Below are 13782 nucleotides of genomic sequence, written 5' to 3'. Positions count from 1 at the left end.
GAAGAATTAGTTTTAGTTTTGCTTAGAGAAAACACGTGTTGTCTCATCAAATCTTGGAGCAGAATCTGTTAAGTATGCAGTTAAATTCTGTGCTTGATGAGTGAATATTAAGTCTTAGAATCAATGAATATTGATCTTAGAAGTCCCTTGAGTGTAAAAGTATCACTTTCTTTCTTCTGTGGAACACAAAACAGGACGATGTTTTGGACCCCATTTACTTTCATTGTAAGGATATAAAAAAACACTTTAAAGTATCTTCTGTTTTGTTCCACAGAAGAATGAAGTCACGTAGGTTTTGGAACAAAGGTGTGAGTAATAAAAGCGGTTGCAGTCATTATCACCCTTCAGCTACGTTGATTTTCTCTCACTATTGATTTAGCAAACAAGTCACGATTTTGTGTTACATTTTCTGTTTCATTTTAATGATGTAGTAAAAACCCTGAGCATTGAATCCAGTAAATGTGAGTTGTGAGGATGATGCAACACACTATGCATAGAAAAAAATTAAGTGTAATTGCAGTGGTAGTGGAATTTTTTCCCCCTCTCTCTCTCTCGGTCTTCTTTCATCTCAAACTTACAGATAATCATAATAAATTAAAATTATATTTGGAAGCTTTTGTATCATGCTGTCCTTTATTTTATGTGTACGTTTTATTGTTTGGCCTTTTTCCCAGACCTGGAGCTATTCATACCTAATTATTCAAATTCATATAAAACATACCAATTATACAAAAGTATGATAATCTAAACTGAGTGACATAATCATGAACCAATTTCAATATTTATGTTGTGAAAATTGTATATATTTTTGAAAAATTACAAGAGGTGTCATTCAGACTAATTTTTTCCAATATACTGTTTAAAATGTTGGGATATGAACGATTTTTCAGTGTTTTTACAAGAAGCGACTTATGCAAAAAATACAATAAAAACAGTATTATTGTGAAATATTATTACAATTTTAAATAACTGCTTTCTAATTTATTGTAAAATCTAAATTATTGTTTTTCCTGTGATGGCAAAGCTGAATTTTCAGCATCCAGTCTTCAGTGCACATGAGCCTTCAGAAATCATTGGATTAAGAGTTATTTGCATATAATTATACATAATTTACTTTTATTACTATGGCAAGTATGTGTAATATGTGACAGGGACACTGTAAAATAAAGTGTTGCCAAATCTCTTATAACATTTATAAATGCCTTGACTGTCACCTTTTGATTCATTTAATGCATTTTTGCTGAATAAACAAGTATTTATCTTTACAGCATATAAATATATAGGAATTAAGCATCATCTTTCTCTTGCTACCAGTTGTGTGACATGTCCTGGCATGCCCACTACTACGGTATATGTATTTCCTTATAATGCTAAAAATGCTCAACACATTAGCATTTCGCTTCACTTTCAGATTTCAGACCACAAGAGGTGCTAGTAACATCTTATTTTTTTTTTTCATCTGCAAAATGATTGCATTAGGTTTGTAACACATTTCAGGGCAGTTTCAAAGTGCACAAACCATTCAATATGGTATAAGTGTTTTGAGATCGAAACCTAGTATATTGTGCAAATAACTGTGCAAAAATAAAACATTGATTCATATTCATTGATAATCTGCCCTGTAATCATAATTTTAGGGGAAAGGAACAAAAGTTGGTAGCTATGTGTGTGCATGTACATTTTGCAGTTTTGCAGAAATGTGGTGTGAGTTGTGTATTTCCAATGAGCCTGGGTTTGTAAAATAAAGTTACCAAATCATTGGTAATATTATAAATGTCTTTGTTTTCACTTTTTGTGTGTGTGTGTGTATATTAAAGTGTGTTGTATATCTGTTTACAGATGCTGATTTTTTGCCTGCACCTTTGCAGTAATGCACTACAAAATGGTAATTTCCTTTTGCATTTTTAAAATATATTGGCCTATGTAATTGTCATAAATATCACATTAAGTTATTTGGCCATTTTGTTCAGTTTTATGTCTAAAAAAAATATTTCAAAAACCCAAGACAATTTGTGTTTAAAAAAAAAAAAAAAAATTCACTGGGGCAGTACCTCTTTAAAAGGTACTATTATGTACTTTTAAAGTACTAATATATATAATTTAGGGGTAAGTAAGGTACAAAGATGTATCTTTTGTACCTGAGGGAACTGTCCCAGTGACAGGTGTTTTTGTTTGTGTGTGTGTAGGCAGGAAGGTAAGAGGTTTTACAGACGAAAATCAAACACTGTGGTTTTACATGCATAAAATGCATCTAGTCACTACTGGGTTTTACGGTTTACAGAGAAACATCAAAACCTCTGAGGGAACCCAACCCCCTGATAATGAATGGAATATTAGACTATTATTAGAATATTAGACAGACTATCCAAATTTTAATAAAACAATAGGCCTATACCTTTAGAAGCACAGATGTGTCTGTCACTTTAAAGGTATGGTTCACCCAAAAATGACAATTCTGTCATAATGTAACTTTTTGCTGTTAAATTGCATTAGCAACTCTCAAATTCTGTTTTGTTTTTGTAGGAACGTGCAACAACTTCACAGTGGCATTTATAGAGACTGCAGAAAAAGTGTCTTGCTTTAAGGTGATGGATGGACGTGGTGCAATTTGTTGGACTGGCCATCCAACCCAGTCATGTCAGATAGACTATAGAGATGGCAAGACGTGCATCAAGTGGCTGGTAGACACTGAACTCTCATGTGTGATGGATTCTAATGAGATGCTTAATATAGGTAATAAGTGTCAAAAAAAATTTCAGCACTGAAAATAAAAATGTTCGATTTTTGATTTATATATAAGAATACCTGTTTCTCCTATAGAAGAAAAAAAGTGTGCCCGTGACCAAGAATGTGAGTCAAAAGCAGTCATTTTTAATTACTTTATCATGTAGTCGGTATTTATTCAATATTTATTCAATAGATTTTTTTTTTTTTTAAGCTATCAGTTGCAATGGAGAGTACAAATCTGGTAAGTTTATTTAATGAAAGTTTTTTTTTTTCTCTCTCTCTCTCTCGCTCTCTCTCTCTCGCTCTCTCGCGCTCTCTCGCACTCGCTCTCTCGCGCTCTCGCTCTCTCTCGCTCGCTCGCTCGTTGAAAGTTTTTTTTTTTCCTTGTTTTTTTCTTGTTATATGAAACAAATTAATGACTGCTCCCTAAAGTCAAATGATTGTTTTTTTTTTATCCCAGACTCAGAGCCCGGAGATTCTGCATCAACCCTGTCACTGAGTAAGAATGCAAAACTAAACAATTAGCTGCTACATGTTTGCATCCATCATAAAATAATTCCACATCTTCATGTATCTAAATTATTTATCCTTTTTTTTGTTGTTGTTGTTGTTTTTTGCAGGCATTCTTCTAATTACAGCTGCTATTACCTTTGTACACTGGGTGTCACTATGGCACTACTAATAGTGTTCTGAGCTGCATTAACACTGAACAAAAATCTGTTGGATTAACATAAAAAAAAATGTACATCGGTTGCACATATTTATATTATGTTCTCTCAACATTATTTACCTCTGTTTATGTAACCTAACATTTTTCAAATGAATGATTTTTTATGTTGTTTTTATGCTTTTTATGCCACATTACCTCCTGCGTTTTAGGGGGGCGTGGCAGAGTCTTAACTTTGATAAAGAATATCTCTTTGGGTTTGAGACTTTAGTCTTTGCAACTTCAGGGATCTTATCTATGCACAATCAGCTTGTAACACTCCAAAGAGAAAGGAAAACTTGAAATCGCATCATATGACCCCTTTAACATGATTTTTGGTAATAAAAATACATTTCTAATTGATTTTTTTTAAGAAAGACTTAAAGCTTCACCATTATACACCTCAAAGGAATACTTCAAGGGATGGTTCACCCAAAAATGAAAATTCTGGTATCGTTTACTCACCCTCAAGTTGTTCCAAACCTGTAAACATTTCTTTGTTCAGCTGAATACAAAGGAAGATATTTTTAAGGATGTTTGAGGCCAAACAGCTTTGGGGCACCATTGATTTCCATACTAGGAAAAAAATACTATGGGAGTCAATTGTGCAATTCTCGCAATATAGAGTGAACGCTGGATAAGGGAACTACTTTATTTAGCTTCAACATGACTAATTCTACAGTCAAACCAAAAATTATTCAGACACCAGATATAATTTTTTATATTTTTTTACTAGCAGGTACAGGACACTATAGTTAATTTATGTAAGTGAGGATAGCAAAATAAAGTAAAATGTGACATACCCACAAAATGTTTCATACAGTGGACTACCAGTGAAATTGATACAAATTTGGGATCAAAAATGTAATTTGACACTTTGACCTGACCATGTTTTGTTAAATACCTTTCTATCAAAGTTATCTGACATTATCAAGATGAATTTGTTCCGACACAGTTTAACTCTTGAGTTCTTCTTGTCATATTTTATTACCATTTTCTAAACTACAGTATGGCAAATAAACTTTGGCGTCTGAATAAATTTTGGTTTGACTAATTTATTTGTGATTATCAAGATGAATTTGTTCTGACACAGTTTAACTCTGAGTTATTGTCATATTTAATGACCATTTTCTAAACTATAGAGTATAAAGAAATGTTGAAGGTGTCTGAATAAATTTTAGTTTGACTGTACAGTATATGACTGAACAACCTCTCCATTTTATTCAGTGTCTTTATACTTAAAAAAAAATGATGATGTGTTCGAATAAATCTTTTATAGTAAATATTGCAATATTCAGTAAAATTAAGAATTATCCATTTTCACTTCATGGTGATATATAGGGCCTATGTGTCTATACTGCTGTTCAAAAGTTTGGGATCAGTAAGATTTTTCATGTTTTTTAAAGAAGTTTGTATTTATTTTATCAAAAATATAGAGAAAAACTAATTTAGTGAAATATTATTGCAATTTAAAATATCAGTTTTCTATTTTGATGTATTTTAAAATATAATTTATTCGTGTGAAGCATAGCTGAATTTTCAGCATAATTACTCCAGTCTTCAGTGTCACGTGATCTTTCAGAAATCATTCTAATATGCTGTTGGAATGTTGGAAACAATTGTGCTTAATATTTTTTGGGACCTATTTTTTTCTGGATTCAGGATGAGAAGGTGTTTATTCAAAATAGAAATTTTGTGTTACAATATTCACTACTATTCAAAAGTTTTGGGTCAGTTAATTTTTTTCTTTTTTTCTTTCTTTTCTTTTTTGTTTTTTTAAAGAAATTAATATTTTTATTCAACAATGACATGTTAACATGATAAAATGTGATAGTAAAGACTTCTATTGTTTCTATTTTGAATAAATGCTGTTCTTTTTAACTTTTTATTCATCATAGAATCAAAGAAAAAATATCACAGGTTCCAAAAAAATATTCAGCAGCATTCTTGAACATGACAATGAGTTCACTTTACTCAAATGGCCTCCACAGTCACAAGATCTCAATCCAATAGAGCATCTTTGGGATGTGGTAGAACGGGAGATTCGCATCATGGATGTGCAGCCGACAAATCGGCAGCAACTGCATATACTATATTTATAATGTGAACCCTGTAGTATTCCATTAAAAAAAAGTATGTACAGTTTTTGTACAGAAATGTACAGTTTGATTTCATGGTTAATTTGAAGCCAAATGGCTAATCTGGCAAAAGCAAGGGGAGTCCGTAATGAATCACACTTTGTTCATTTGAGAAGATTATCATGATGAACAACTTTTGTTGGCACAAAGCTTATTTTATGCAATAATCCAAGAGCCAATGGAAAATTCCTGTTGGGTTTTTGTTGAGGGTGATGCTAACTTGCAGGTTGCCCTACAAAATATATAATCGCTGCAGCCAGTTCTTCAGTTTAGAATTTTGCTCAGACATACATTTTTACCAATATTTATCACATTGTTTAAATATGATAATTAAGATAATTCTTTTGACCCCCAACCCCCCTGGTTTCCAGGATTTTGGTACTCAAATGTTGACAGGTATGAAATTCATGTTGGTCCAATCTAGTCATTTCACTCATAGCCATGTCACCCTTACGGTTATATATGTGTCTCATTTCTGCTCTCCAGGTGCTGAATGGAGAACAGCAGTTTGTGTGTGATTTGCAATGGCCCTCCATTCATTCCATTAATTTTCAGGCTCTATTGATTCTACTGTTTACAAATTCAACCAGTCAGTTATCACTTATGACTAAAGAGCATCTTTTTAAGGAACTACTTGTTGTTTTCAGTATGTTTAACCCTCTGTTTTGCAGTTTAAATTATGGTCTTGGTTTCACTACAGGGCAGGAAGTTTGACATTCGTGCTGATGTGTTGCATGAGAAAAAGCTGGTGCTCTATAGTCTGTCTGTCCTTCATGCCAAAAACCTGCTGCAGCACATAAGCAACAGTCACCGATTGCATCTCAACACAAAGCCCTTGGTCATGAGGCTCAAGGGAAAAAAACGGTCAGAGTCCAAAATAACAATAATTCTGTGGAAGACGGTGGTGCTGTGCAAAAAGCATCTGTTGTGGTCTATCATCTTCCTGTTTTACCACCTTCACATTTTAGATTTGTTTTGACAGAAGTCTCTTATGCTCACCAAGTCTGCATTTGTTTGATGAAAAATACAGGAAAAACGGCAATATTCTGAAATATTATTATTATTATTATTATTATTTATTATTATTATTATAAACATTTTTTAAAGTAATTTATTTCTGTGATGGCAAAGCTGAATTTTCAGTTGCTATTCAAGTAGATCCTTCAGAAATCATTCTAATATGCTGATTCAGTGCTCAAGAAAAATACTATTAACAAAGTTGAAAACCGTTTTGCTGCTTAATATTTTTGTGGAACCCATGATATATCATTTAAAAGTATGGAGCAAAATTAAAGAGAGAGAGAAAGAAAGTAATATTTTAATTCAGCAAGGATACATTAAATTGATAAAGTAACAGTAAAGACATTTATAATGTTACAATATTTCTGAAGGATCATGTGACACTAAAGACTGAAGACTGGCGTAATGGCTGCTGAAATTGTAGCTTTGCCATCACAGGAATAAATAACATTTTTAAAATATACTAAAATAGAAAACAGTTATTTAAATGATGATAATATTTCACAATATTACTGTTTTTGCTGTATGTTTGATAAAATAAAGCATGAGAGACTTAAAAAAAAACAAAAAAAACACAATGGGCAGTAGGCATGTAATAAATTGGATAATGTAAAATTAGCCTGCCATTATGACAAATTATTACATGGCTCTGGGGAATACTCGATTCTGATTAGTCCGTCACCATATTCCGAGGTATGTTCACTGATCTTCCCTGAATGTTGATATTAACATTAAACAAGATTAATAAAAAAAAAATTAATGATAATTGTTAGTGTGTGTTAATAGTGAAAATGTACACAATCATACTGTAAGGTGGTAACTATTATAATGTCTTACTTTATTTAAATATGTTACATAACTAGACATAATCTGTTTAAATAAAGGGAGACACCGAGAGATGTCAGACCTGACTCCTTTGTTTAGTCAGACACAGTCAGTGTGTTCACAGGTTTTTTTTTTTACCTTTTTATTTAACCTCCTTAATTATTACCTAATGAGATTTAAATACAATTAAAGTTACTCTAGATTCTAATACAATTTTGCTTCTCAAATAAATTGATCTTGATGTTTTTTCATGGAATACAAGACAAAAAAAATACTAATAAGACCACTTTACCTTTCAAATAAGTCACTGGTGTTTTTGACTCCAAGATAATGTCTCATAGATTTAGACATTTATTCATGTCCCTATTTGTTCATTACTTGCGGTTTAGAGATGAGTGTTGATGAGCCAAAAGAAATGTTGGTAGATGATCCTGAAGACGTCCTGCGTTTAGTTGAGCTGTTGGAGGGAGTATCGGTGGATGGTCCTTTATTTCTACCCATTTCTCACTGGAAAGGTGAGAACAGGATGGGGTGTTTAGTTTAGCTTCTTAAATAAAAAAATAAAATAAAAAAATATTCTTTTTTTTAAAGAAATTAAATAATTCAGCATGAATTCATTAAAATTCTAAAAAAAAAAAAAAAAAAAGTGACAGTAAAGACATCAATAATGTATTGTAATGTAAAAAAAAAATGTATTATGACTTCCACAAAAATATCTCAATATACTCAAGCACAATATTGATAATTAGATTAAATGTTGTGCTGTATAAGCACCAAATCAGCATATTAGAATGATTTCTGAAGAATCATGTGACACTGAAGACTGGAGTAATGATGCTGAAAATTAACCAACAGACCGGTCTAAGCTGATTTAAGTGAGAAATGGAGAACACTTACTGAAATGTAATTTGAACATTTCCTTTTTCCTATCAGCAGATCTTACAGTGGAAAAATACAAGCGTGACATCACAGTCTCTTACAGTAAATGTCAACCGGAAGTGGCAAGCAGTCCTGGGCAAGCAGCTCTGGAACGTAATGTTATGAATGAACTAGGAATATGAAACTTTTTAAAACTTACTTGCACATTGTGAAACTTAAAATGACACATACAGTACATATCAGAATGGGTGACCTTTTGTCTTTAGGTATTTACCAGTGATTCCAATAGAGAAGTTGCATAGACCACGAGTATGGGAATGCTGATTAAACATTGCTAACTTTTAACATTCGAACAGAAGGATATAAACACCTTTATATTCAGGCTAACTTGATTATTGTATCGTGGTGTCACGGTTTATATGCGGAGTCATCAGTGATTTGCATTGTGGTACAAGTAGAATTGTTATGATGCATGTCACAACATTGTATCTTAAGAAAAAAAAGGGTGGGCACACTGATGAGTTTGGCAGGCTTCACATCCTATGCACACCTTCATTCATATTCTGTCATCATGCAGCCTCCAGTCTCTTGTGCATTGGTGAGTTTGTTTGATCTTTCTTTGCATGCTCTGTTCATCAGTTATTTATTAACACCCAAAAGGGTTGTCATTTTACAGACTTAATCTAAGTTTGAATGGAAGTTCACGTTGAGATGAAAGCTTTGATTACATCTTCACACAACTTATGGCAATGTCTATTTCTAAGTGTCATCTGATCTTGAGTCAGAAATGTTGCAGATAATAGATAATAGCGATCCGTGGTTTTGGCCAGTTTACAGTCATTTTATACGAATTTTTGTGTTTTTTTTTTGGCTTCGAGAAAACACGTGTTGTCTGGTCAAATTTTGTAGCATAATCGGTGAAGTATGCAGTCAAAGTTCTTCAAAAACATCTGTTTTGTTCCACAGAAGTAAAAAAAAAAATCATGCAGGTTTTGGAACAAAAGTGTGTGTAATAAAATCGGTTGCAGCCATTATCACCCTTCAGCTATGAAGATGTTCTCTCGCTGCTCATTGATATAGGAAATAAGTCACTACTTCCTGTTACATTTTCTGTTAAATCATTTAGTAGTAAAACCTGAGCATTGAATCCAGTGAATGTAATCATTCTTTCTTGATCCATGTTATTTCTGTCAAAGTGATTTGGGTATTACCCAAAACACGTACATAACGTGATCGTCAGTCTGACTCTCAACTCTGACTTTCATTTCGAATCGACTTTCTTGTAATTACAGCTTCTGTACTCTAGTGATAATATATTTGATTGAAATATATTTGATTGCTTACAGCATATAGATATATAATGACAGACATCTTTCTCTTGTTACCAGTCGTGTGACATGCCCTGACATGTCCACTACTACAGTGTGATGCTAATAATGCTCAACACCATAGCACTATTCTGTTAACAATCAAATAACGAATGCTTTAAAGTCTTCTAAATTTGAACAAACTATTCTGTTAACAATCAAATAACGAATGCTTTAAAGTCTTCTAAATTTGAACAAACTATTCTGTTAACAATCAAATAACGAATGCTTTAAAGTCTTCTAAATTTGAACAACTAATTTTGTACTTAATGCACTTTAATTGTAAGAAAGTAGTGATGAAGTCTAACTAAAGATATACTGACATATATTTGATTGTGCTAAAAGTGGAACTATTGCAAGCATAATTCAGGTACACTTTAAATATCTTGCATTAATAGTGACATTAAAACACATTTAGGCTTAATACTGAGAAATGGGCATTGTACACAAGCAGTACTCCAAATAAAGTTTAATTACAATTTTTATATCAGTAAGTATCGAGTGATATGTTAGTAAATAGACAATAAATAAAGACAATAAATACAATATTAATAGATTTGAACTAGTATGAATGTGTGTCATAAAGAACGTTTCAGATGGCATTGTGAATTTTACATGAAAAAGTAGCCTACTCTGTCTGGCTGACTTGTAAAGTTTGGTAGAAGTCCACATAAGACTGTTTTACTCACTGCATTTCCTGTACCTTTTCCTCAGTCATCTCCTTTGTCTATGTCTGTCTGTCCCTTCTCTGCATTCTCTCTCTTGTGGCTAAGCAGTAACTAAGTGCCTATATGATAGCAAACACCCATAGCAAAATAAAAGAGTAATATATTTCAAATACATTTATTTCATACTAAGTATAATTCAAATGTATTAACATATTTACTGACATATTGCTCAATACTAATTATAGTTCAACTTTATTTGGACTACTACTTGTGCACTATGCCCATTTCTCAATATTAAGCCTAAAATGTGTTTTAATGTCACGTTGATGAGGACTGTATGATCTTTGAATAATATCGGTCTTTAAATGCAAGATATTTAAAGTGTACCTGAAGTATACTTGCAATGGTTCCACTTAATCACAATCAGATACTTCAGTATATCTTTAGTTGGACTTCAGCACTACTTTCTTACAATTAAAGTGCATTAAGCACAAAATTTAAAATTGTTCCAATTCAGCAGACTTTACGTATACCAGTTTACTATACTAAAAGTACAATTGCAAGGTATTTTTTATTAAGCACATAAATATGTAAAAGTATTTGTAGTATACTTAGCATGAAATAAATTTCAAATACATTTTAGTGTATTTATTTTTCACTAGGGACATACCATCAGAATGTAAGTTATTGGTTACTACCCGCTAGCTACACCTCACTGACTGTGAATTCTGGATATTTCATTTTCTCCCTCATCATCCAGCTCTTTGTCACAAAATAAGATTATAATAATAATACATCTTCTAATACATCTTTGACTCAAGTGCTATCCACAAGCTTTACCCACAAAACATTTCTCAGTGCTAAAGGGGCATAAGTGCAGTTATGTGTATGTGCAGTGTTAAGTATTTTGGTTTCTAATGAATAACAAAATTATTAAGAATTCACATTTGTCCTTTTTTTAGTAGAACGAGCTCATCAAGAGTTTCAATTGATATATATATATATATATATATATCTCCATTTCACCCAAAATGTCACTTACACCCTTCTGGTTCTCACCTCTTGATATGACTGGCACCTTTCTTCAGGCCACACAGTACAGTCTTTTAGTCATGTGTTGCATAATATGGTCAACAAGAAAATTTCTAGGGCTTCCCTCCACTGAATATTTTTCTGATTTGACTAATAGTCATCCATTTTAAGAGATTAGTTGGCTAATCGCACATTTATATTAATAAACCATATAAATCATAATCACGAGCCTTTAATTGCCTATAGCCTATCATAATAATTCATTGATAAATAGTGTTTTCTGTCTTTCGGCTGCAGTGACGAAGTCAACGACACTAACTCGTCCTCTCCAAGTGGATGTGAATGTTTCATACGGATTATGTATCTGAAAATATTTGTTTTTCTATTTGAATTGGTTCATTTAAAAATAGACATTTCGCTTTCTATAGATATATTTTTCATGTCTGTGAGTTTCGGCTAATTTTTAAAAAAAATAAAAAATTTAAACATTTTATTTTTTATTTAAGTTCACAGAGATACTTAGACGGCATAAAGCACATCCTGTTTGCTTTCATTATTATACAAAAGCACAACGTTTTGGTGTTATTGTGACAAATAAAGTATCTGAATAATGCAGTGCAAACTGACATAGCGCTTATTACAGTAGCCTATAGAAACTATAAAATATATTTTCTACCTTATTCTGTGATAAAAATGGGGGGAAATAGTATATGAACAAATCTTTAAATTGCCATTAGGAAAATATAGGAAGAAATATTACAGAATAGTAATTGTCCAGCAGTGTATTTGATTTCTTAGCCAATTAAAAGTAAGAGATAAGAAAAAATTCAAAAATACAATTAGACCAAAAAAAAAAATTTAGAATTCTTCTTATTATTAAAAATGTTACATTTCACATTTCTGTCGCCCTCACTTCTGAAATGATGGCCACGCTCCTAACACCACTTCCTGTGTATTTTTTCCCCCTGCGACGAAGCGACTAATAACATTTTGATCGACTAAGCTATCTTCTCGTCGACTAACGGTTAGTCGATTAAAGGGGCAGCCCTCAAAATTTCCCCACGGAACGTTTGCAGCTTTTACTACTGCATGATGTTAAATGTTCTATTCGTAATGCTGAGTAAATCGGGTGCATTGACTCAAACCCATTCATCATTGAATCATTGACGCTTTTGTTCATTCTCATTAAACCTCCATCTTGGCCCTTTTGTGGTTGGTGGCCATGATTTTTATTTTGAGAATGGGGTTGTATTATTTAGGCTGGTCTATTTCTGAACTTTTCGGATTGGGTAAGGGGAATTTTTATTTTTTTTAAGGATGTGGTGGTTGAAGACCTGGTGACAGCATGTTACCTGCATGCACGGCTTTTTGTGAGGCTGATGCAACGCACCATGCATAGAAAAAAAAAACATTCAGTGTATAAACTGCAGTGGTAACGGAAGTTTTTTCTCTCTCTTCTTTAACCTCAGACTTACAGATTATTTAATTACAATAAATTGCAATTATATGTGGAAGCTTTTGTATCATGCTGTCCTTTATATTTATGTATTTGTTTTATTGTTTTACCTTTTTTTCCCAGACCTGGAGGTTAATTTTTAATTAATAAAATGCATATAAAACATACCAATTATACAGAAATTTGATCATCTAAACTGAGTGAAATAATCATGAACCAATTTCAATATTTAAGGTGTAAAAATTTGTTGTATATATTTTTGAAAAATAACAAGAGGTGTCTTTCAGACTACGACCATCATTTTTTTTTCTTCTGATATACTGTTTAAAAGTTTGGAATATGTACGATTGTTCAATGTTTTTTAAACAAGTGACTTGTGCTCTCCGAGGCTGCATTTGTTTGGTCAAAAATACAGTAAAAACAATATTATTGTGGAATATTATTACAATTCTAAATAACCGCTTTCTATTTTATTTTAAAATCTAAATACATTTTTTTTCCTGTGATGGCAAAGCTGAATTTTCAGCATCATTACATGATCATTCAGAAATCATTCTAATGTGCTGTTTAGGTGCTTTTTCAGGATTCTTTGATTTTAAAAAAAGGTTTTTTTTTTGCATATAATTATACATAATTTACTGTTATTACTATGGCAAGTATGTGTAATGTGTAACAGGGACACTGTAAAATAAAGTGTTGCCAAATCTCTTGTAACATTTATAAATGTCTATTATTCATTGATAATCTGCCCCATAATCATAATTTTTGGGGAAAGGAACAAAAGTTGGTAGCTATGTATGTGTGTGCATGTACATTTTGCAGTTTTGCAGAAATGTAGTCCAAGTTGTGTATTTCCAATGAACCTGAGTTTGTAAAATAAAGTTACCAAATCTTTTGTATCATTATAAATGTATTTGTTTTAACTTTTGAGCAATTAAATGCATTTTTGCTAAAGATATATACA

Source organism: Sinocyclocheilus rhinocerous, unplaced genomic scaffold (genome assembly GCF_001515625.1).
Source record: "Sinocyclocheilus rhinocerous isolate Xijiao unplaced genomic scaffold, SAMN03320098_v1.1 scaffold140, whole genome shotgun sequence".
NCBI classification, from domain to species: Eukaryota; Metazoa; Chordata; class Actinopteri; order Cypriniformes; family Cyprinidae; genus Sinocyclocheilus; species Sinocyclocheilus rhinocerous.
This window is presented reverse-complemented; position numbering follows the sequence as displayed.